This window comes from Diabrotica virgifera, chromosome 5, assembly GCF_917563875.1.
Source record: "Diabrotica virgifera virgifera chromosome 5, PGI_DIABVI_V3a".
In the NCBI taxonomy this organism is placed as follows: Eukaryota; Metazoa; Arthropoda; class Insecta; order Coleoptera; family Chrysomelidae; genus Diabrotica; species Diabrotica virgifera.
The window spans coordinates 149,227,424-149,250,289 of record NC_065447.1 but is presented as its reverse complement, the minus strand read 5'-3'; the positions used below and the strand labels follow the sequence as shown (position 1 = coordinate 149,250,289).

Below are 22,866 nucleotides of genomic sequence, written 5' to 3'. Positions count from 1 at the left end.
ATACTCTTTCTTCAAATAAACTTTTTTATCCGATGTCTAGATTTTGTGTCATTTTGGAACTACTAAAATGTTTTATTTCATTAGTAGTTCCAAAATGACACAAAATCTAGGCATCGGATAAAAAAGTTTATTTGAAGAAAGTGTATTTTTTTGTTCTTCTTAATGGCGGTACAGGCTCGTTTTTTTAATATTGTATTTAATTACAGAGTAATTTCCACATATTAATATATTTTTAAAATTGGGCTCTGTACCGCCATTCTTTATTATATTACGAATACGTGTGCCAAATATCTCGAAAAAATATTCAAAATTACAGCCGCAATCTTGGAACGCGTTTTTGCTACCTGTTGATCGCTACTGTATCACCTTAATACCTTTTTAGGTAGATCTTTTAGGTAGGTACCTCTATTATACAAACGAAATTACGAAATATGTATATTAGGCTAAGAAATGAAGCATTTTGGCTCGCAATTTTTTCGTCCAGCATTGATTTACTTGAAATTTACACTTTACACAGAAGGTAGGGAATAGCCCAAGTATCATTTTCTATATCATGCCGCCGTAAGCTAAAATCTTGGGGTGGGAATTTTTCGTTACATTTTAACCATGGAAATCAATAGAAAAAGTAATTCTGAGAAAAAAATGTTCTTTACGTTTTCTTCGTAAAACTAACATTTTTCGAGTTTTTCGCGGTTGAAAGTAACAGCTTTTCGACGAAAAAATCGACTTTTTTAGAGAGATTTTTGAGAATAACTCGAAAAATACGCATTTAATAAAAAAACAAAACTGTAGATATTAAAATTGTATCTTTTAGAACCACAAATAAATAGTATATTGTACAAGTGAGAAAAAGACATATTTCTCACGAGCGCAGAAGTTTGTTTAGTCCAGGGCGCATCTGTTTCGAGATGAACGTCGAGAGGTGACTCAAATTTTTTTGCAGAAATTGCTTGAAAATAACTCAAAATAATAATATTTGAGTTATCCTCCCACTCAAAATGGTCCGGAACATTGTTTAAATAATCAAAATGTCAAACAATGAAGGAAAAATTCGATTTTTTTATTGGTTTTCTGATTATAACTTTAAAACTATTCATTTCTGAGAAAAGTTGTACTGACATAAAAGTTGCGTAATTAAATTTCCTACAATATAGAATTGGTTAAAAATTTAAAAAATAGTCACCCTTGTTGCAAAATAGCAATAATTGCGAAAAAAAACCATACAAAAACAAGTATTCGCATTTTACGTTTTTCAACTATTTATGCTACACTTACGACCTTCATATTTTACCCAGAAAAACATTAGGATATATTAAAACAACACTGTAAATTTCATTAAGATCGGCTTAATACATTTTGCAATCCAGCTTTCGCAAAAAAAAATCATTTTTTTTTAATGTTGCAGGACTGAAAATAAAGCAGATAGCAAGTTGAATTTTTTTTGCTTAGAGAAGTGTACTGTATCTTTGATTTGAAATTGGCAAAATTAAAATCGATTAATTACCACGGCGTCAGGAAATTTTTTAAATAAACATTAATTTTTGGTGCTACGCGCACGACAGCGGTGTTCGATTCACACAAGTTGATTTCCACCAAAAATTTTTCCAATCTTTATCTAATATATTATTTTCTTACTCTATATTTTGTTGTATTTTAATATTTTAATTCCACAAAAATCAAACTAATTTTATTATTGTTTGTAAAATATTGTTTAAACAATTGCATATGTTTAAAAATAATAAACTTTTATTCTCTAAGTTAAAATATATGAACAAAGAAAGTTTTTGCTAAAAAAAGTGATATTTCAAAGAATAGATAGAGTATGTGTTTTTATTTTGCAATAAACAAATTTATTTATTTATATCGAAATGTAATAAAAATTAAAATGAATCAATCATTATCAAAGGTCATTGGAATGCCCAATCAGAGCAAACTATCCGCTGTCCTGCGCGTAGCACCAATAATTAATGTTTATTTAAAAAAATTCCTGACGCCGTGGTAGTTAATTGATTTTAATTTTGCAAATTGCAAGTGAACGGTACAGTACACAAAAAAGTGTTAACTTGCTATCTGCTTTATTTTCAGTCCTGTAACATTTTGAAAAAATGAATTTTTTTGCGAAAGCTGGATTGCAAAATTTATTTTGCAAAATCTGTTGAACCGATCTTAATGAAATTTACAGTATTGTTTAACTGTATCGTAAAGTTTTTCAGGGTGAAATATGAAGGTCCTAAGTGTAGCATAGATGGTTGAAAAACGTAAAATGCGAATACTTGTTTTTGCATGGTTTTTTCGCAATTATTGCTATTTTGAAACAAGGGTGACTATTTTTTAAATTTTTAACCATATCTACATTGTAGGAAATTTAATTACGTAACTTTTATGTCAGTACAACTTTTCTCGGAAATGAATACTTTTAAAGTTATAATCAAAAAACGAAGAAAAAAATCGAATTTTTCTTTAATTTTTTGACATTTTGATTATTTAAACAATGTTCCGGACCTTTTTGAGAGGGAGGATATCTCAAATATTATTATTTGAGTTATTTTCAAGCAATTTCTGCAAAAAAATTTGAGTCACTTCTCAACGTCCAAATGTACTAATATTTTTACAGATGCGCCCTGGTCTAGTTGATAGCGCCTCGGGCCTCGGCATGATATAGAATATGAATATACTTCTATGATATAGAATATGAAGTACAGGGTGAGATGATCCTGATCCCAAAATTTTGTGCAAATCGATGTAAGCAGAAATCATTATTGTAGGAAAAATAAATTCTTTATATAAACTCGAACAAGGGTGGTTTTAAGGGTTGAAATATTATGGTATTATATCCTAAAGCATAGAACAATTATTATTTAACTAGTAAAATCCAAATGTTGACCATGGCCCTGATTCTAATTCAAATTTCGACTCAAAACAAGTCGCAATCAATATGACGACGTTGAAATGCGACTGTGCGAGCCTTGTGGATTTTAGTTGAACTAACGAAATTATGTCATTAAATAGCGACTTATCGAAATTAATTGTGACTCCAAAAAAGTGGTTGATATTTTAATTTCGACTCGAAATTATTGTGACACGGACATTAATGAATGGCCGAAAGCGAGGATAGGTTTAGTTTGGGAGATGTATTTTGTTTGTTTCTTGCAATGAAAATTAAAGCAAAAGGTATTAATATGGCTGGGTTTTATGGAAATTTGCTGGTTTTGGAGGAATTAGATAGAATAGTATTAAATTAGAAATATTATAATAATTGAGAATTTTCACAATGAAAGATGTAAGGTAATAATCTGGGAAAATTACTATAAAACAAGGAAAATTATGTGTGGTTTGTTCAACAATAAATGGTTTGAATTCAATTAGTGCGGTCGTAAATATTATTAAATTTATCTGACCTGGCCCATTGTTAAGACCCACCCGGAGCGATAAGCCACCGAGGTAGACAGAGTTGGTCTTTTGCAATTAACACTGACTAGACGGTACTCCCATAATAAAGCCTAAAATAAATTTTACCTGAAACCGGGCCTTTTATACTATTATAGGTTAATCCGGGCTGTTTATAGTGGTAACTAATTGAACTTAACCATTTACTGTTTAACATACCATACCAGCTATTTTATTGCTGGACATGCTGGAATCAAATCTTAAGATTTCATATATTAGTAATATAGCTATGCAAAGTCATCAGAAAGTGTGCTATTTGGTTTATAAACAAATTAGCGCTCCGAAATATTTTTTTCAATTATTGCTCTGCAACTCAGATGATTTTAACGTTAAACCAAAAACATTCACATAAAAATTCACTGTAATTTAATTCTGCACATAGATATTTTTTACGATTTCCTTCGGCGGAAATTTTCCTCGAAAAATTCGGGTTTTCCAAACAAAATCTTTAATTTTCAACTAAAATTTTAGGGAAGTAATTATTTATCAATAATTAAATAACTTGGTGACATAAATCTTTTTTGTTATGAGTGTCTTGAAGATATGAAAATTTGTATGTACAAAGAGGACCGGAATAAAAAGGTAATGGTTCAAAGATTGAAATACTGTTGTTTATAACTCTGTCGCAAATGCCGGTCAAATTTGACCGGTTATACCTGGAACTACGCCTCGCAGTTCAATTTTTTGTCTTCGAAAAGGGCACAGAAGCCGTGCCCTTTTTAACAGCGTTAACTTGATTTAATTTAATCTAATATTTTCTGAGGGGTTCTATTTGTTTATAAGCCAAAATTGTTTCTTTATTTCCTGAGACCGCTCAAATAGTCCAATTTCAATTCTATAAGTACGTTGAATAGGTATAGTGCTTTTTTATACGAAAATCATAGTTATTCTGGTGTATCATAATCTTTCTGGTTATTATTTCGACCGAAATTTTTTAATTAACATTTTATTATTGCTAAACTATGGGTTAAATTGTCGCCGGCCTCCTGATATATAATCTACTATAAAAAATCTTTCATGTCATCAATTTATTTAATATTGACAAATAATTACTTCCCTAAAATTTTAATTGAGAATTGCAGATTTTTTTTGGAAAATTCGGATTTTCCGAGTAAAATTTTTGTTGAAGGAAATCGGAAAAAAAATAACTTTGTGCAGATCTAAATTACGGTGAATTTTTATTTGAGTGTTTTTGGTTTAAAGGAAAAATCTTAGGAGTTACAAAGCACTAATTAAAAAAAAAGAAGATTTAGGAGTGCTAATTTGTTTATAAATAAAATAACACACCTTCTGCAGACTTGTCATACATACCCCATATTACTAATATATGCAATCTTAGATTCGATTTCAGCAATAAAATAGCTGGTAAATAACTTTTCCCAAAAATGGCATTTTTTCGATAATTTTCTCAGACTATCAACAAATCAATTATTTTCAATGGGAAATAAGCCACAATTTTACCAAAATAATGATTTTATTAACGTTTCGAAGCCCAAGTCGGGTTTCGTTGTCAAAATACAAAATACTACTAAAATAAACAAAAATGTTGCTAAGTAAAAAAATTCTTCTAATAATTTATTTAATCTGACTCATTTATATTCGCAACTCAGACGTATATTATACATTTTAAAGTAGAAGACTTTAAAATTATATCGACAATATTTTTATGAGTTGCGTTCCTGGGACGACTTTACTAAAAGATAGTTCATTCGATTACATGAAATCAATGCCAACTCAAGAATATCCGTCACAAAAAAATCATAGCATGTGATCTGTCTTTAAAAAGACAACCAAATGCAACGATGACAGTAAAATTCTCGCGTTAGAGATTCCATAGTAAATCACGAGGGAAAACCAGGAAAAAACGTTAATAAAATCATTACAGTCGACTCTCGTTAATTTGAAACTCGAGGGACTCTTAAAATATTACGAATTATTAAGTGTTTGAAATAGCAAATGGTTCGAAATTTGTGAGAGAAAATAAATAAAACTTGGAATTATTAAGTGTTGATCAATTATTATTTATTGACTGCTATTCTATAACGGTGACAAAAGAAGTACATTCGTGTACATACATGTATGTATTCATATTGTGAATTAATAAATCTTTCGAAAGAACTCTATTATACTGCTTTGCCTCAAAGCAAATTGCTGCTGCTCAGACTGCTCAATAATTTTTTTTAAGAGAAAATGTGCCTGAAATTGTTTTTCATCACTTTCGTTCTGTAGACAAAAGGTTTGTAAGATATCGAATCAGGATCTTGCTTCCTTAACTGAAACAAAGGCGCGTTGAAACAAGTTTGAAAACTGTACTTACTACAATCTTTCCGCCCCTTTCTCTCTGCAACTTTGAATTGTCGAGTGTTGGACGCCAATGAGTTCGAATTAACGCGTCGTTTTGTCATGTAGCAATGATTTTTTTTCGTTCGAATTACCAAGTGCATAAAAATGTATTGATTTAGTTCGAAATATAAAGAGATTTTGTAGGGAACTCGTGATAACTTTGAATTATAGAGAGTTTCGAATTATCGCAGGTTTGAATTAACGCGAGTCGACTGTATTTTGGTAAAATTGTGGCTTATTTCCCATTGAAAATAGTTGATTATAAAAATGCCACAAGGAAATACCTTCAGCACAACACTATCAATAAATTTTGCGGTGGTTGCGTAGCCAATAAATCCAATAAACCGGAGCGCCAACCCAAATTTTGAGCAGTGTCAAAATGATAACGTTAATATCCCCAGTTGTAACTAATACCGAAATGAATAAGAATCGCTATAAATTACGACCATCATGGCGGAGTAGAAATTATATTGCGACCTCGAAATGAATTAGAATCAGGCCCCATATTAAGTTCAAAATATTATTTTACAATTGTTTACAATTAGGGGTAGTTTTCACCGTTAAAAACCAAAAGCGTACAACGGCTCAACATAGAAAATGAAATAGAGGGTGAAATGAGCCTAATCCCAAATTTTTGTACAAATCGATGCTGGACGAAAAAATTGCGAGGTTTCGCCATTTTTTCAGCTTCATTTTCTGGCCTATATCTGTTGAAAAAAGTGAGAAAAAAACTCTAAAGAGTAATGTACATACAAGTTGAGTCCATGAGTCTTTACACGTGCGTCATTAATACCTGGCGAGATAAAACACATATTTGATAACTCAAATTTTAACCCGCAATAGGAGCAGTATAGCTACTTACTGTCACTTGCTGTTGCGTTTAGTAAATTTCAATTTCCGACTTATCATCGACTTTTTGGTATGCTTTAAATTAAATGATGACGCACGGGTAAAGACTCGTTGACTCAACTGTAATGGTTGTTTTTGTTTACTGCAAACATAGATACAGTCTGTTCCAACGAAAATTTGACCCCTCCAGAAACTCAGAAACCAAGAGCTTCTTCAAAATTAAAAAAAAGTCAATTTTTAATGGGAGGGGGACGAATTTTCTTGCAAAATTCATGAACTCAATAACCCCCTACTGCCCCGCATCGACCACCACTTTTTTTAAATAGCAAGTGTGGTCGAGTGGCACAACATTTGAAAGATAATTTGTTTCTCTAAACGACGCTCTATTTTTTTAATTTACGTAATAAGTTTGAAGATAATTTTGGACTTAACAAATTTATTATAAAACTTATCTTTAAAGGTTCTCCGCAAATTAAAAAAAAATAGAGGGTCCTGTAGAGGAAAAAAAAACCTTTCAAATGATGTGCCACTCTACTACACTTGCTATTAAAAAAAGTGATGGTTGATGCGGGGCAGGAAAGGGGGCCCCTTTCGATACAAATTGTCATGTTTTATTTAAATTCTGAAGAAACTCTTGGTTTCTGAGTTGTTGGGAGGGGGGTCAAATTTTCCTTGGAACACTCTATATAAACGCCTGACATAGGTACTTAGGTACTTGATAATAGCAATAATAAGTTATCAACTACTATATGCTGTGTTAATAGGGAATATGAAATATGTATAAAATGGGTATTATAAACTTATTCAGAAAGGCACAATCGAATAAAGTTGACGTGGAAAAAGGCACAGTAAACGATTCTTAAGTACTAAATTATAAAAGAGCCATTGAAAATAATTGCATTTACTATAAGTATAAACTAGAAACATACAGTTGTCGTGCATAGCAACATCACAAACTCTGTCGTTCGTCAAACAAAAACAACGGCAGGTTATTTCCCTGATCCTGCCAGCCGTCAGCCAGTCCGCGACAGAGGTCAACACTCTTAGCATGGCACCTCATCTAACTCTACCTCTATCGTTTCCTCGCCATTGCAAAATATACTTTTTCAAACAAAGAAAATGTTTCTTATTCCATCCCACACACGTGGAAGTGCGGCGCAGTAAGAGACCAAACAACTCAAAAGACGTAGCGAAAACCAGATGTGAAAGTAGACTGCGAAACAGCTGACTTGAACAACAAAGAATAAAGGACGTATGCTGTGACAGCTAAATTTACTACTATTTTATCGAATTATAGCAATTATTAAAACTTACGGAGTTAATGATCGCATGCATTCAATGTAGTATACCTATTTGTCAAGGTATTTCAACTCATTACAATAATATTGATATTGTGATAGAAGTAGAGCCTACACAATACAATTATAATCTTAATGATTATTTAACAACGACATGCAAATCGTTTAAACCGTATGTGATCCTTTTATTTAACTGTACATGATAAATACACAGTGCATAAACATCTAAAAACAAATCAAATTAGAAGTCCTACAGGGGAGAAAATGGCAGCCCATAATGCAGCACGTAACAAAGAAACAAGCTAAATTCAAGTCAAAAACAATTGTTCGGCTTACTTTTGAAATCATGCGTGTGTCCAGGGGTTTGTTGAAACTATTCACAGCTAAATATCCGCGAATCAACGTCGTCTTTCAGTAAAAACATTAAATAAACAAGTCGATTTTTACGAATAAAATTCTGCACTAGTCCCGTATCTTACCGAGTACATTCAAAGCACTGAATATAGAAGTTTCGATCAGTATCAAGTAAATAACCGAGAGGGAGCTCTCATCGCCGTGCGCATATAAACAAAAGAAGTGTGCTCGAGGCGCGATTGCCGTGTTTACGTCTGCAGCGGTGTATATTATACTTAATGAAAAGATTTTAGTCAATAGGGATTAATTAGTTACAAAAAGAATGCATACTTTGTGATGGGACAATTGTTTTGTTTAAAATTTTAATCACGATTTTTTGCATCATTATGCTACAAAATTAATGCTAAAATAGGAAATGATAATACAGGACATGAACATGTGATGGGAAAGGAGGGAATCGGAGAGAGAACCGACAATGGAAATCGATTAATCGAATTTTGTGAGCAAAATGAACTTTTAATAGGCGAATGTATCTTTAAACATAAGCGGATACATAAGGAAACATGGAAATCACCAGGAGGGTGATACAAGAACCAAGTAGACCACATAATAATTGAATATAAATAGAGAAGCTGGCTGCAAGATGTCAGGAGCTTAAGAAATGCTGATGTGGGGTCAGACCACATGCTAATCAAAGCGAGACTAAAAATGAAATTAGCCAGAGATAAAAACCAAAAAATCAGCAGAAGGAGCAAGTACAACGTTGATGCCCTAAAACAAGAATGTAAGAAATAAATTCAGTGAGAAACTGGCAACTAACCGAACAGTATCACAACAAACTGGAGAGTCAGTCGAAGAAACATGGAAATATTTTAAAGAAGTGATGATAGATACAGCAAAAGAAACAATCGGATTAAAAAGAAGACAAAATAAAAAATGGATTACTAAAGATACACTACTACTGAGAGAAGAAAGAAAAAAATCAAAGAAGAAATTCTACAAAAGGAAGGATCGGAAGAAGAGAGGGCACTTAAATGGAAATACAAGGCAAAAACGCAGAAGTAAAAAAACAAGCCAGAAAAGATAAAGGAAACTATATAAATGAGATGCTACATTACATATATCAGAAAAAGCAGCGAAAGAAAACGACTTACGTACACAAAATATAATCATACGAAACTTAACAGGGAAAGCACAACGAAATATACGAGAAGTAAAAGATAAACCAGGAAATAGAATAAAAAATGAGAAAGCAATAATACAAAGATGGAAGGAATACTTCGAAGAGATATATGCTAAGCATGAAATAACTCAAATCATAGAGGATGAAGCAGAATCACCAGAGCTAGAAATGAATATTGGAGAAATTACAAGGGAAGAAATTGGAAACACCCTAAAACTTCTAAAAAATGGCAAAGCCGCAGGAATCGACAATATACCCATTGACATAATAAAAGCAGACTCCGAGCAGTCAGTAGAGATGCTACATAGACTTTTGAATAAAATATGGACGGACGAAGAATTGCCAAAGGAGTGGAAAGAGGGATTGATTATAAAAATACCCAAAAAAGGAGACCTGAACAAATGCAACAATTGTCGTGCAATAACACTACTAAGTGCCACATCCAAAGTGCTCACCAAAATGATATTGGAAAGATTGAAACCGGAACTAGATAAAAACTGAGAAACAACCAAGCAGACTTCCGTTCCAACCATTCCACTATTATTGATCACATTTGCACCCTTAGAATTATCTTGGCACAAACAAATGAATGGAATAAAGATATAGATGTGAATTTTATCGACTTCGAAAAGGCCTTTGACCGTGTAAATAGGGCACAGATGTGGAAAATCCTTAAATTATATGGGATACCACTAAAAATCATAAACTTTATTAAACTCTTCTACGAAGGATACAACACCAAACTAGAACATTCAGGTGAAGTAACAGAAGAAATATCCATAGAAAGTAGAGTCAAACAGGGTTGTGTACTATCCCCTACCCTAATCCTTATTATGATAGATTGGGTAATGAGAAAAGTAATCGACGATCGAACAGGCATCAGGTGGAACCTATTCAAACAGTTAGAAGATCTCGAATTTGCAGATGACAACTGCCTGATAACTGAACACCAAAATCATATGCAAGCAAAAACTGACAAATTGGCACAGTACTCCGACACGATCGGACTTCGAATAAACACAGAGAAAACTAAACTTCTAAAAAATAATAACCATCCAAATAATAAAATAATGATAAACGGTAAAGAAGTAGAAGAGGTAGACAAGTTCACATATCTGGGATCTGCCATGGAAAGGAGCGGGGGTGTAAAAAGGATATACAGATGAGAATAACATAGGCTCAACACGCATTCAAAGCCCCAACGATTTAAATAGAATTTGGCAAACAAACGAAATATCGGAAACAACAAAAATTAAAATCTTTAATAGTTGCATTAAAAATATTCTGCTCTATGGAGCAGAAACATGGAAACAGGACGAAAATACAACCAAAACTACAAACATTTGTAAACAAATCTCTAAGAAAAATCCTGATAATATACTGGCCAAACAAAATAACTAATACAGAACTACGGGAAAGGACAAAGCAAACTAACATATCTACTACAATGCTACTACAGTCAAGGAAAAAAAAATGGAAATGGATCGGCCACACTTTGAGGAAAGACCAAAACAGCATAGCAAGACAAGCACTTGAATACCAACCAGAGGGGAAAAGAAAGAGAGGCAGACCAGACAACAGCTGGAAAAGAACAACAACGGGAGAACACGAAAAAATTGGACTAAGATGGGGGGAAGTCAAAAAGAGAGCAAAAGATAGAAAAGAGTGTAGGGAACTAGTTCACAATTTATCCAGAGAATAAAAACAAAAGAAGATGCGCTGTCCCGACCAGACAGCAATCTTACACTTTTGGCCAAGAAACGCATAATCGCCCAATACTTCACAAGGAGGGACGAAACGAGAGAAAGAGATACTACAAAATACAACGGCATTAGTTAGGATGACAATTTTCACTAGATGGTATATCGGTATGTTATACACCGTATAACACTGGTATAACGGTGCTACTATAAGGACTTGAATCTGATGTTCCGAGTACAAACTAAAAAAATGCCAAAATTAATTCTTGAACCTATCATTTAACGTGTCTACTTAAATCACGCCTTTTAATACAGATTGTGTGATATGTTTTACTCCAATGCATTTTGCAAGGTAAAATTGAAGGAAAAAGGGCCCCAGGACGAAGAACAATATCCTGGCTTGCTAACCTAAGAGCATGGTATAGAAAGACCTCAACGCAAGTATGCCGTATAGCAAACAGCAAAATCATCATAGTCAGAATTATCGCCAACGTTCGGAACGGCTAAGAAGAAGATATGTTTTTGGTCTCCACTGTTTACCTACCCGTTCTTCGAGTTTGGATTTACATTATTCGTATAGTATTAACTTTTATCTAAATTCTTATGTTCTTTAGTTTTAATTTATTTTTTGTTTATTTAGCTTAAATGCCTCGACAACTAATGCCCTTGGCACGGCACAGTTGATTTGCAACCAGATTATATGATTATAATGTAATGTGTAGTGTGTTGAGTAAATGTCTTGTTACTTAGTAAAGTCGACTTCATTGTCTTTACAAAGAAACGCTAATTGTATCCGAACGTCTGCGGTCCCTCCAGTGAGTACCGATCCCACAAGGAGAGAAATTATTTTTATAGTTTTTATTTAAATTTTAAATATATGATTTATTCTTCTTCTTTAAGTGCCGTCTCCCAATCGGAGGTTTGATATTATCATCACTATCTGTACTCTATCTACCGCTGCTCTTAACAGTTCTATATAGAACTGCGTTTAAGACAGTCCCTTAAATTCTTCAAAGAAGTCACTCTCCTTCATCCTGTACTCCTTCCTCCTCTTATCTTTTCCTGTATTATCAGTCGTAACACTTCATAACAGTGTCCCCTCATTACGTTTCTCAGATATTTTAACTTTACTATTTTTATTGTGTTTATTACTTTGTATTCTTTGCCCATTTCTCTCAAAACTTCCTTCTTTTTCTTTTCTTCTGTGTCCATGCTATTCCTTTGTTTATGCTACTCTAAGCATCCTTTTGTAACGCAAATGACTATAGCTTATGTATGTGTCCTTACTTCAATGTCCTAATAATTACCATTTATTAATAATATTATCTTATTTCCTTTTTTGCGTAGATATATGATTATATATTTTATGTTCTATTATTATGATTATTCTATTCTCCAAAATCACAATGATAAATCACCTGTATTTGATCTTTATTGTCATTTTATTTAGGAATCTCATTGTATCTCATTCTATCTGTTTTGTCAATAAAAATTGACACAAAATAGATTACTTAAAATTAGAAAACAACATGAAAGTGAATCCGTTTTGTACCAAAAGTGTTTTCAAGATGTGTTACACTTAAGGTAATACACACGAAAAAGAGGAAATACTAATGTTTCTAAAACTCCCCTACCAAATATGTTTATTAGTCCTGTCGGGTTAGACGAATAACAGGCCTAACCTTGCGTTAGGAGCTGCTCCAAATTTTATTCTTCTAATCTTTAGGGAGGGTCAATAGTAGCGTAAATTTAAAATCTCGACTGAATTTCGCTGTTGCGTTAGCCGCCATCTTGATTTTAAACTAGAACCGTTTTTGCTCAATATCTCCGCCATTTTCAACTTTTCGACAAATTGTATTCGAACCAAAATTGATGAAAATGTGATTTTCTATAATTTATATCACTACAATTTTTTCGTGCGGTCGATATTTTCCGAGTTATGGCGGAGAATATTGACAGTTAGAGCATAGTTATTGAATTATTTCGTTTATTATTAGTTTTATGACAAAAATGTCCCTATACAAAAATAGAGAGAATTAAATTCTACACAATTTTGATCTCTTTTATTTTTTTGCTAAAATTAATATTTAAGGTACTACGTATGCGGTAATGGCGCGAGCGTAAGACCTGATTGATTTTATAGCAATAATTGTTTTTGTTCAATATCTACGATATTTTCAACTAAAATTGTTCAAAATATGATTTCCTACAATTTCTTTTTAACAATTTTTTTCATGCGGTTGATATTTTCCGAGTTACATGGGAAATAGTAAAATGAGGTGGGGTTGGGAGGGGGGGGGGAGAAAATTATTTAATTGAATCTTGTTTCCGAGCTCTCCCAAATTTTACAATACTATCCTTTAGGGGAGATCAATAGTAGTGTAAAGATAAAATCTCGACTGAGTTCCGCGGTTGCATTAGCCGCCATATTGATTTTAAATGAGAACTGTTGTTGCTTAATATCTCCGCCATTTTCAACTTTTCGACAAAAATGGTAGGAACTAAAATTGTCGTAAATGCAATTTCCTACAACTTCTTTTTCATAATTTTTTTTGCGATCAATATTCTCCGAGTTAAGGGGGATAATAGTGTAAGCGGAGGGGAAGCATAATTATTGAATTGTCTCATTTATAATTAACTGGCCATCTCAATGCATCGTTTTTTTTTCAAGACTGCGGTTCCATTGTTCCTTTAGCTTAAATCCCAAATAATTGTATCTAGGTACTTTCTCTAAAGCTTTTCCTTTAACGTAGATTGTCTCGTCTTCAATCTTGTTCTTAATGACAATCATGATTTTTGTTTTTTCTTGTGTTCCGAATGTTTATTCCGTATCTCTTGCAATACTGCGTAGTGCGATCAACTAAAATTTGCAGCCCTTCTCTGCTTCCTTAAGGAGTCTGCATATCTGAGATTATTCACTAGTGTTCCATTAATCGATATGCCTTCATTGATGTCTTCTAATGCCTCTTTAAACATCTCTTCTGGTCACATACTAAAACGTAGAGGGGATAGTCCATATCCTTGACGTATTCCCCTTCTTAAGCAAGCGAAAAGATTGTAACAACGAGCAATAGGTTGTTACAATCTTTTTGCTCGTTGCAACCTATTGCTTGTTGTTACAATCTTTTTTCTTGTCTTTGCCGTTGAATATTTTCCTAGTAGGCTCTACTAAGTCGTTTTTCCTCTTCGATGGTGATGTGAAACTATCGCTTCTCGATTTTTGTACTTTTTACCAATTTTCACGGCTGTTTCTAAAGGTTAAAAAATGCTAGTTATTCAATATTTTAAATAAATAGAATATAAAGTACATAAATATACTAAAATTCATGATATAAAATTAATGTTGTTCTGAAGCTGTTTCTTTATGGCATTTTTATAATTAGCCACAATTAAATTGAAAAACTAATTTTATTAACGTTTCGACGCCCATTTTCATGTAATCGAATGAACTATCTTTCAGTAAAGTCGTCCCAGGAACGCAACTCATAAATATTGGCAATATCATTTTAAAGCCTTCTATTTTAAAATGTATAATATATGTCTGAATTGTCGATATAAATGAGTCAGATTAAATAAATTATTAGAAGAATTTTTTACTAAGCAACAACATTTTTGTTTAATTTAGTAATATTTTGTATTTTGACAACGACAACCGATTTGGGCGTGGAAACATTAATAAAATTAGTTTTTCAATTTAATTGTGGCTTATTTCGCAATCAAAATAGTTAGATATAAAATTAATTTAGCAATAATTACGTCTAAGAAAAGAAAGTAAATTTCCCTTTTATCGTTTTAATTTTATGTTCACTGTTCTGTTTACTTTCTAATTGCATATAAATGCATGACGCTAGAATCTGGCAACGTTGCCCGTAAATGCATCATAATTCCGACGTCACGAGAGTCTGGTGGATTCGAAGCATCTCTCAGATCGGCGACCGTTATCTAGAAAATGAATGAAAATCGAGGGAGCAAATTCAGAATGAAAAGGACAAAGGGAAGCTGGAAGATTAAAGGGAAACGCATTAATAAAATTACATCTCGTTTATTTTGTGTCTCGGGCGAACGAATAGTAAAAGTGAAGGAATAATCAGATGTGTAGATATACCTACCTACACCTACGTAAAAAATATTTTGCCTTCCTTTTTTCAATTAGTATATTATTGAAATAGGTATTAGATTAATAGTGTAGGCACCAGCTAGGTCACCGTGGGCTTTTCAATTCTGATGGGCAAACTCAACGGTTTCTTATGGATTTTTCGCTGTTAAATACGAGTTTCGAGTGTGGATTTAGATCTGAGTGGTTAAAAAATTGTTATAAATAATTTTAATTGTTTATAAATTGTTTATAAGGCTCTAGCCCGTAAACTAAAAAAGATAAAAAAAATTTTTCAAATAAAATTTGTTTCTTAATAAAAACAAAGAAAATGGTATTAACTAACTCAAGATATTGTAAAATTAGTGCCTAATGCAAATTGCAAAATAAGTATTACTCGAAAATTTTTCGATCGTAACTCTGCTTCTACGCATGAAAATGAGCCTTACAAAGACTAATTTTAAAGCAAAATTCATAGTCTTCCAAACAAGTTTGTTAAATTACTTTATCTTTATTTGTATTAAAGTTATACCCGTTTAAAGTTGTAACATTCTTGAAAAAATTATACATTAATTTGTTTAGAAGAGTTTTAAGCAAATTTAAGCAATAAAAATTTATACTTTAATTGTTATGAATTTAATTCATAACAACAATGCTGGATGGATTGTTGTTATGTTACAACACGACGAACAACGGTCAACATTACAATAATATTCCTTACGAACCCTTCACCAATGAAGAAGTCTCGAATACTAGATATGAAAGAGGTTCACAACTGGAAAGCTCCTGGACCGGACTGAGTTCAAAGAAGTTCTGGAGTATTCATTAGTGTTTGTCAACATTGATTAATCACATTATTTCTAATCCGCAGGAAATATCATCATTTCTTACTCAGGGAACCACTTATCTAATACCGAAGGATCAAAATAACACCCAAGATCCAGCTAAATACCGCCCAGTTACGTGTCTTCCAACTTTGTACAAATTGGTCACATCCTTTGTAGCCCGGCGTATCTACCAACACTGTGCTCTAAACAATATCATAGAGCCTCAACAAAAAGGATGCGCTAAGGGTTCCATGGGTTGCAAAGAACAACTTATTATCGACTCAGTCATTTCTAACCAAGCATATATCAAAAAAACGAAATCTCTTTACTGCTTTCATCGATTACAAGAAAGCGTTTGATTCAGTGTAGCATGAATTTCTTATAGATATACTGAAATAACTGAAAATATATAAAGTAGATGGTAATATAGTGACCTTTTTAAAGCATATTATGTCGGAGTGGGAGACTAAAATTCACCTTCAAAATTTTCCTGGGGGAGTCGTTGAGTCCACTTTCACTCTGCCTAGCGATGAACCCACTATCTCAGCTACTGCTACTAAACGCCAGAGGTTCCTTGTGGATTAGTAAGTATGCTGGTTATGCTTCATGCTTTATTTGCCCTGAGATATCAATCCTTCCTTCTAGAAATATTTTAAAATTTCTTGATGAGAATCAGTCAGCATATTATTCAGCGTCGGGCTGGTGTCCGTTTAATCTTTTGGTTTAGCTATGAATGGTCAATGTTAATATTATAAACCCTTCTTCTACATATTACAATGAAATTTGTGAACATAACCTTGATAATGTAGAAGTCAATAAGTACTTTATTGGTAATTCGAAGCTTCTACTATTTGATATTTCTTCTTCATCTTGCGATGCAAATCCTCTAATGGATGTTAGCGATCACATTTTCCATTAACTCTCTGTTTCTTGTAATGTGTATCAGAGATTGTGTGTCGTTAATCCCTGTCCATTGCCTTATGTTTCGGACTCAGGACATTTTCTTGCGTCCTAGTGCTCTCTTGCCTTCAATTTTACCCTGGATTATAATAGTCCAAGTAATGAAGCTTAAAATAGGGCAAAGCCTTGCAATTTTTACAGAATGGATCGATTTGCTTGAAAATTTGAGAATAAGTAGTGGACAGTCCAAGGATCAAAATCTATATGATGCCGAAAGGCGCTTTTACCATGGGGGTGGTTGCCACCCCATCTCGGGGGTGGAAAATTTTTATTTTATTTTGACCGCAGAAGTTGGTAAACACATTCATTCTAAGCAAAAAACGGTCTATACATTTTTTTGATAAAAGTAACAGTTTTCGATTTATTCGCTATCGAAAGTGTTGGTTTAAATCAAAAACATCATTGTTTTTAATCAGTTTTCTGCTAATAACTCAAAAAGTTTTCGTTCTATCAAAACAAGTTTGCTTAAAAAAATGTACCTTTTGAAAAAATAAACAAATCCGTTTTTTATAATTTGCTTTAAGACCAATAGTAATCGAGCTATACTTTATTATATGTTAGCTCTTCTTCGTAAAATGCTAAATATTGTAGTTTCAAAGTCAAAAGACGGGAAAACTATGCATTTTTCGAAGATAACTTTTTCAATCTAATTTAAAGTATTTAAAAATATCTATCTCTAGAAATAAAAAAAATAGTCCCTAGCTCAAAACTGAAGTGACTTATAGTAAAAAGAATGTCAGTCCCTATTTTTGTCAGCGAAAAAGTGAACGGAAACTTCCCCCTACTCTCCACCCTAATTAAAATTGGTCATTAACCTTATTTGGTATTTTTAAATTATGTACTATTAATGGGTTTGACCGGCTTAGAATGATTAGTTTTAAAAAAAATTTAGTTAAAAGCGAATAACGAATTTTTGTAGTTTGGTAAAAAATGCCCTTTCTTCAGAATATAAAGATTAGCATCAGAGATTCGAAAAATATTTAAATATAAAATTGTAGCCTATTTAATACCCAAGAAATTGGTTTCCAAAAATTTTTTTCGGCAAAAACTGAGTGAGCTGTTGAAAATTAAAACTTGTAATAACATGCAAAAACCACCTTTACCAACCCTTTCAAAGTCGCCTCTTTTTGTGAATAAGGATTTTAAAAGGATTTCATATTAATAGCCTTATAGGTCCTGTAAAAACCTACAAAATTCATTTTTAACGGACTTTCTGGGATAAAAAATAAAAAAGTTACGGTTAAAAAATCAATATATTTTTTTGAAAAAAAAGGAGATATCCAATAATAATAATAATAATAATAATGGGAGTTTTTTGTCAGTTCTTCTATCAGGATTTCATATTAATAGCCTTATAGGTCCTGTAAAAACCTACAAAATTCATTTTTAACGGACTTTCTGGGATAAAAAATAAAAAAGTTACGGTTAAAAAATCAATATATTTTTTTGAAAAAAAAGGAGATATCCAATAATAATAATAATAATAATAATGGGAGTTTTTTGTCAGTTCTTCTATCAGGCGCGGCCCCCTGCGAATGGGGGATACTTTCTGGGTATTCGTAGCGCCAGTACCCAGAGAGTAGCAGGGATACTTGCCGTGGAACAAAAACTGACACCTGGTAGTAGGTATAAAATGCACACCCATTGATATGGAGAATTATGGTTCATGTTTAGGATCGCTGCCTGGGGATCGCCAGGGCACGTCTGGAGCCGGCGCTGGACGTGACAGCATGCGGGACGTCGGTGGCAGGGTGTTGAGGAGGCGGGCCCCTGTCACACAAACAGCTACAGCCCAACAACAAGAACAACAACCACAAGCGAGCCAAATAACAGCAAGAGCTCCACTCGCTGAAGGTGCTGCGCTGGAACATCAGCCGGCGCTCACTCAAGCGGGACGACCGAGGCAGCGCATGAAATGGACTGTGTCCATCAACGAAAGCATTTTGCGCTTCTATTATAAGGTGACCAACCTCGGTCAAGAAACGATCGGCTACAGACAACAGCTGTATGCCGAATTTTGCAGGGAGTACCCAGATATTCAAGTATCGGAGCAAAGAGTATCAGATCAATACCGGGTAATCATAAGAAACAACCTTATCCCAGAGACTAGACGCAATACGATCAAAAGCGAAGTCGAACGGGAGATTAATAACCAAGAGCTAGTTTTAGATCAAGTCCCTAATGAAATCCTTGATGAGCAGATTCATGAGATTCCCATACCAGAAACTCAACCTGACAATACACAGCAGGAAAACAACGAGTTGCGCGATAGTCTAGAAAGCGAAATGGCTCGTGCCGTACAAGCGTTTAATGGAACAAATCCACTTAGCAGACCACCGCTACCACGAATAAACTCTTGTAAGAAACTAGGTGCGCTGTTACAAATTGTGAATACTGAAGTCCTACCCAATTATGTCGTAGAAGCCCACACATTGGAGTATCTGCATATGCTAATCTACTGTGCAGCAACAGCAATTGCCAATGTAATGGGCGTTAAGATCAGGACGACGGGGTACTAATAACGGAAGGACTGGTAACAGAATTGCACCCTGGGAAAAAAGACTTCTCGGGAAAATTGAATTACTGCGTAGGGATATTGGTCAAGTCACAGAATATATAAGAGGTGTAACAAGTAGAAAAGTCATTAAGAGAGCTGAAGAAATAATGCGGAGCACTGCAGGACACTCGAGATACGATCCAGAAAATAACACAGCTCAACAGTGTCTGGATACATTAAAACAAAAACTCTCCGTCTATTCAGGACGATTAAGAAGGTATAAAGTTAGTAACAACCGAAAATGTGACAATGCACTTTTTGAGAACTCTGAGAAGGCGTTTTACCGGAAACTCAATTCCACCGTACAAAGTGTCGACAAGTCTTACCCAAGCCAAGAAGAAATTCATGAGTTTTGGGTCAATCAACTTTCCACACCAGCTGCTCTTAACAACAATGCTGGCTGGATAGAAGATACGACGCACAACTGTCACCACTACGTCACTGCTAACTACGAACCATTCACGACTGAAGAAGTCTCAAATGTCATCAAAGAGCTTCATAACTGGAAATCTCCTGGACCAGACGGAGTTCAGAACTTTTGGCTTAAAAAGTTTTGGAGTGTTCATGAGTGCTTATCAACATTAATTAATCATGTTATTTCTAATCCGCAGGAATTACCATCATTTCTAACTCAGGGAACTACTTATTTAATACCCAAGGATCAAAATAACACCCAAGATCCATCCAAGTACCGCCCAATTACTTGTCTTCCAACTTTGTATAAATTGGTCACATCCTGTGTAACCCGGCGTATCTACCAACACTGTGCTCTAAACAATATCATAGAGCCTCAACAGAAAGGATGCGCTAAGGGTTCCATGGGTTGCAAAGAACAGCTTATCATCGACTCAGTCATTTCTAACCAGGCATTCACTAAAAAAAGGAACCTTTTTACTGCTTTTATTGACTATAAAAAGGCCTTTGATTCAGTACCGCATGAATGGCTAATAGATATATTGAAAATATACAAAGTCGATGATAACATAGTGACCTTTTTAAGGCATATAATGAGAGATTGGAAGACTAAAATTCACCTCCAAATACCTGGTGAAAACAATATCGAAACCGAAAATATCGCAATCAACCGGGGCCTGTTTCAAGGAGACTCGTTGAGTCCACTGTGGTTCTGTTTAGCTTTGAACCCCCTTTCCCAACTATTAAACTCCACTGACTCAGGTTTTAGCATTAAAAGCAATAATACTGTAGTAGCGAAGCTCAATCATCTGTTGTATATGGATGATTTGAAATTAATGGCTTCCACTCGAGAACACCTAGAAGAGATGCTAAAAACTGTAGAAACATTCTCTAATGATATTAGTATGCAGTTCGGTCTAGACAAGTGCCGTGTTTTGAATATAGTCAGAGGAAAGGTACAGCCCGGTGGATTCGATATGCAAAATGGCCAGAACATCGAGGCCATGGGCGATAACGATATGTACAAATATCTTGGAGTAAAGCAGGCGCGGAAAATTGACCATAAGCAAATGAAAACTGAGATAACAACTGAGTTTATAAGAAGGGTAAAACAACTGCTTCGTTCACAGCTTAACAGTAAAAATTTGTTTAAGGCACTGAACACCTACGCTTGTTCCGCGCTTAGCTATTCATTTGGTATTGTTAAGTGGACAAAAACGGATATAGAAAATCTTCAGCGAAAAGTACGAACACACCTCACAAAGGCACAAAAACACCACCCTAAAAGTGCAGTAGAACGAACGACATTACCCCGGTATTTAGGAGGAAGAGGACTTATGGATATAGGTGAGCAATTAGATAAACAGATTGCTAATTTAAGAACTTATTTTCAGATGCAGGCTGAGGCATCTACTCTACACCGCGCAATTTGCGCAGTAGATGACACAACACCGATCAAACTGAGGGAACCAGAAATGCGCATAAACCACCTTACTAAGGACGAAAAACTGCGCACCTGGTTGGGGAAACCTCTGCACGGGCGACATCCCAATGAGGTTAGCCAAGACTATGTCGACAATACAGCGTCGAACTATTGGTTGACATCAGGTAAGATGTTCCCTGAAACGGAGGGTTCATTACTGGCCATTCAGGATCAGGTTATACCAACCAGAAATTACCTAAAATATATCGTCAAAGACCCTCAGGTTCAAAACGACAGATGCCGATATGGATGTCAAGCCCAAGAAACCATCCAACATATTACAGGGGGCTGCCAGGCATTTGCTGCAACTGAATACAAGGAACGGCATGACGCAGTGGGAAAAATCCTTCATCAAGAGATAGCTAACAAGCTGGGACTTTTCCAAACGGACCATCTCCCATATTATCAATACGTCCCTGAGAGTATGCTTGAGGATGGCAACTACAAGCTATACTGGGACCGCAGTGTGCTCACAGACCAAACAGTGGCACATAATAGACCAGATCTCGTACTAGTTAATAAATTAACAAGACAAACAACACTAATTGATGTGGCGATACCTAACAACAATAATCTACGTAGTAAATTTACTGAAAAGATCGCCAAGTATAGAGATCTGGAAATTCAAATACGGAGACAATGGAGAATGCAAAGTACCCAGACGATACCTATTGTTATGTCTACTACTGGAGTCATTCCGAAGACCCTCCTCGAAAGCATAAAAAAGCTGGGTCTCAATGAACATATTTATAAGACCATGCAGAAAGCTGTACTACTTGCGACGGCCAGAAGTGTAAGAAAATTTTTGGGAGATACACCTGCATTCCAAGTCATCTAGGGCTCGATAACACGGAAAGAGTCCCACCAGAGCTCAATCCTTTTGATACCGTAGGTATCTGGGATGAGTCAATTTTCCCCTCAGAGGGAGTGTGAGCCGTATGGCTAAATAATAATAATAAGTTCCCTGTGGGAGTTTTTGTCAGTTCTTCTATCAGGCGCGGCCCCCTGCGAATGGGGGATGCTTTCTGGGTATTCGTAGCGCCAGTACCCAGAGAGTAGCAGGGATACTTGCCGTGGAACAAAAACTGACACCTGGCAGTAGGTATAAAATGCACACCCATGAGAATGGAGAATAATAATTTATGTTTAGGATCGCTGCCTGGGGATCGCCAGGGCACGTCTGGAGCCGGCGCTGGACGTGACAGCATGCGGGACGTCGGTGGCAGGGTGTTGAGGAGGCGGGCCCCTGTCATACAATTAGCTACAGCCCAACCACAACCACAACCACAAGCGAGCCAAACAACAACAAGAGCTCCACCTGCCGAAGGTGCTGCGCTGGATCATCAGCCGGCGCTCAC

At 34.7% G+C, this 22,866-nt stretch overlaps 1 protein-coding gene across 2 annotated transcripts in view; it reads right to left on the bottom strand.

Annotated features, from left to right (window-relative positions):
- LOC114332070 (protein yippee-like 2) overlaps positions 1–8,425 on the bottom strand; it is a 368,683-nt gene extending 360,258 nt beyond the window's left edge. For both annotated transcript variants that reach the window (XM_050650444.1, XM_050650445.1), the window contains exon 1: positions 8,274–8,425. The gene's annotated coding sequence lies outside the window, so the exon portion shown is untranslated. The remainder of the gene's footprint in view (positions 1–8,273) is intronic.
- Positions 8,426–22,866: the final 14,441 nt, after the last annotated feature.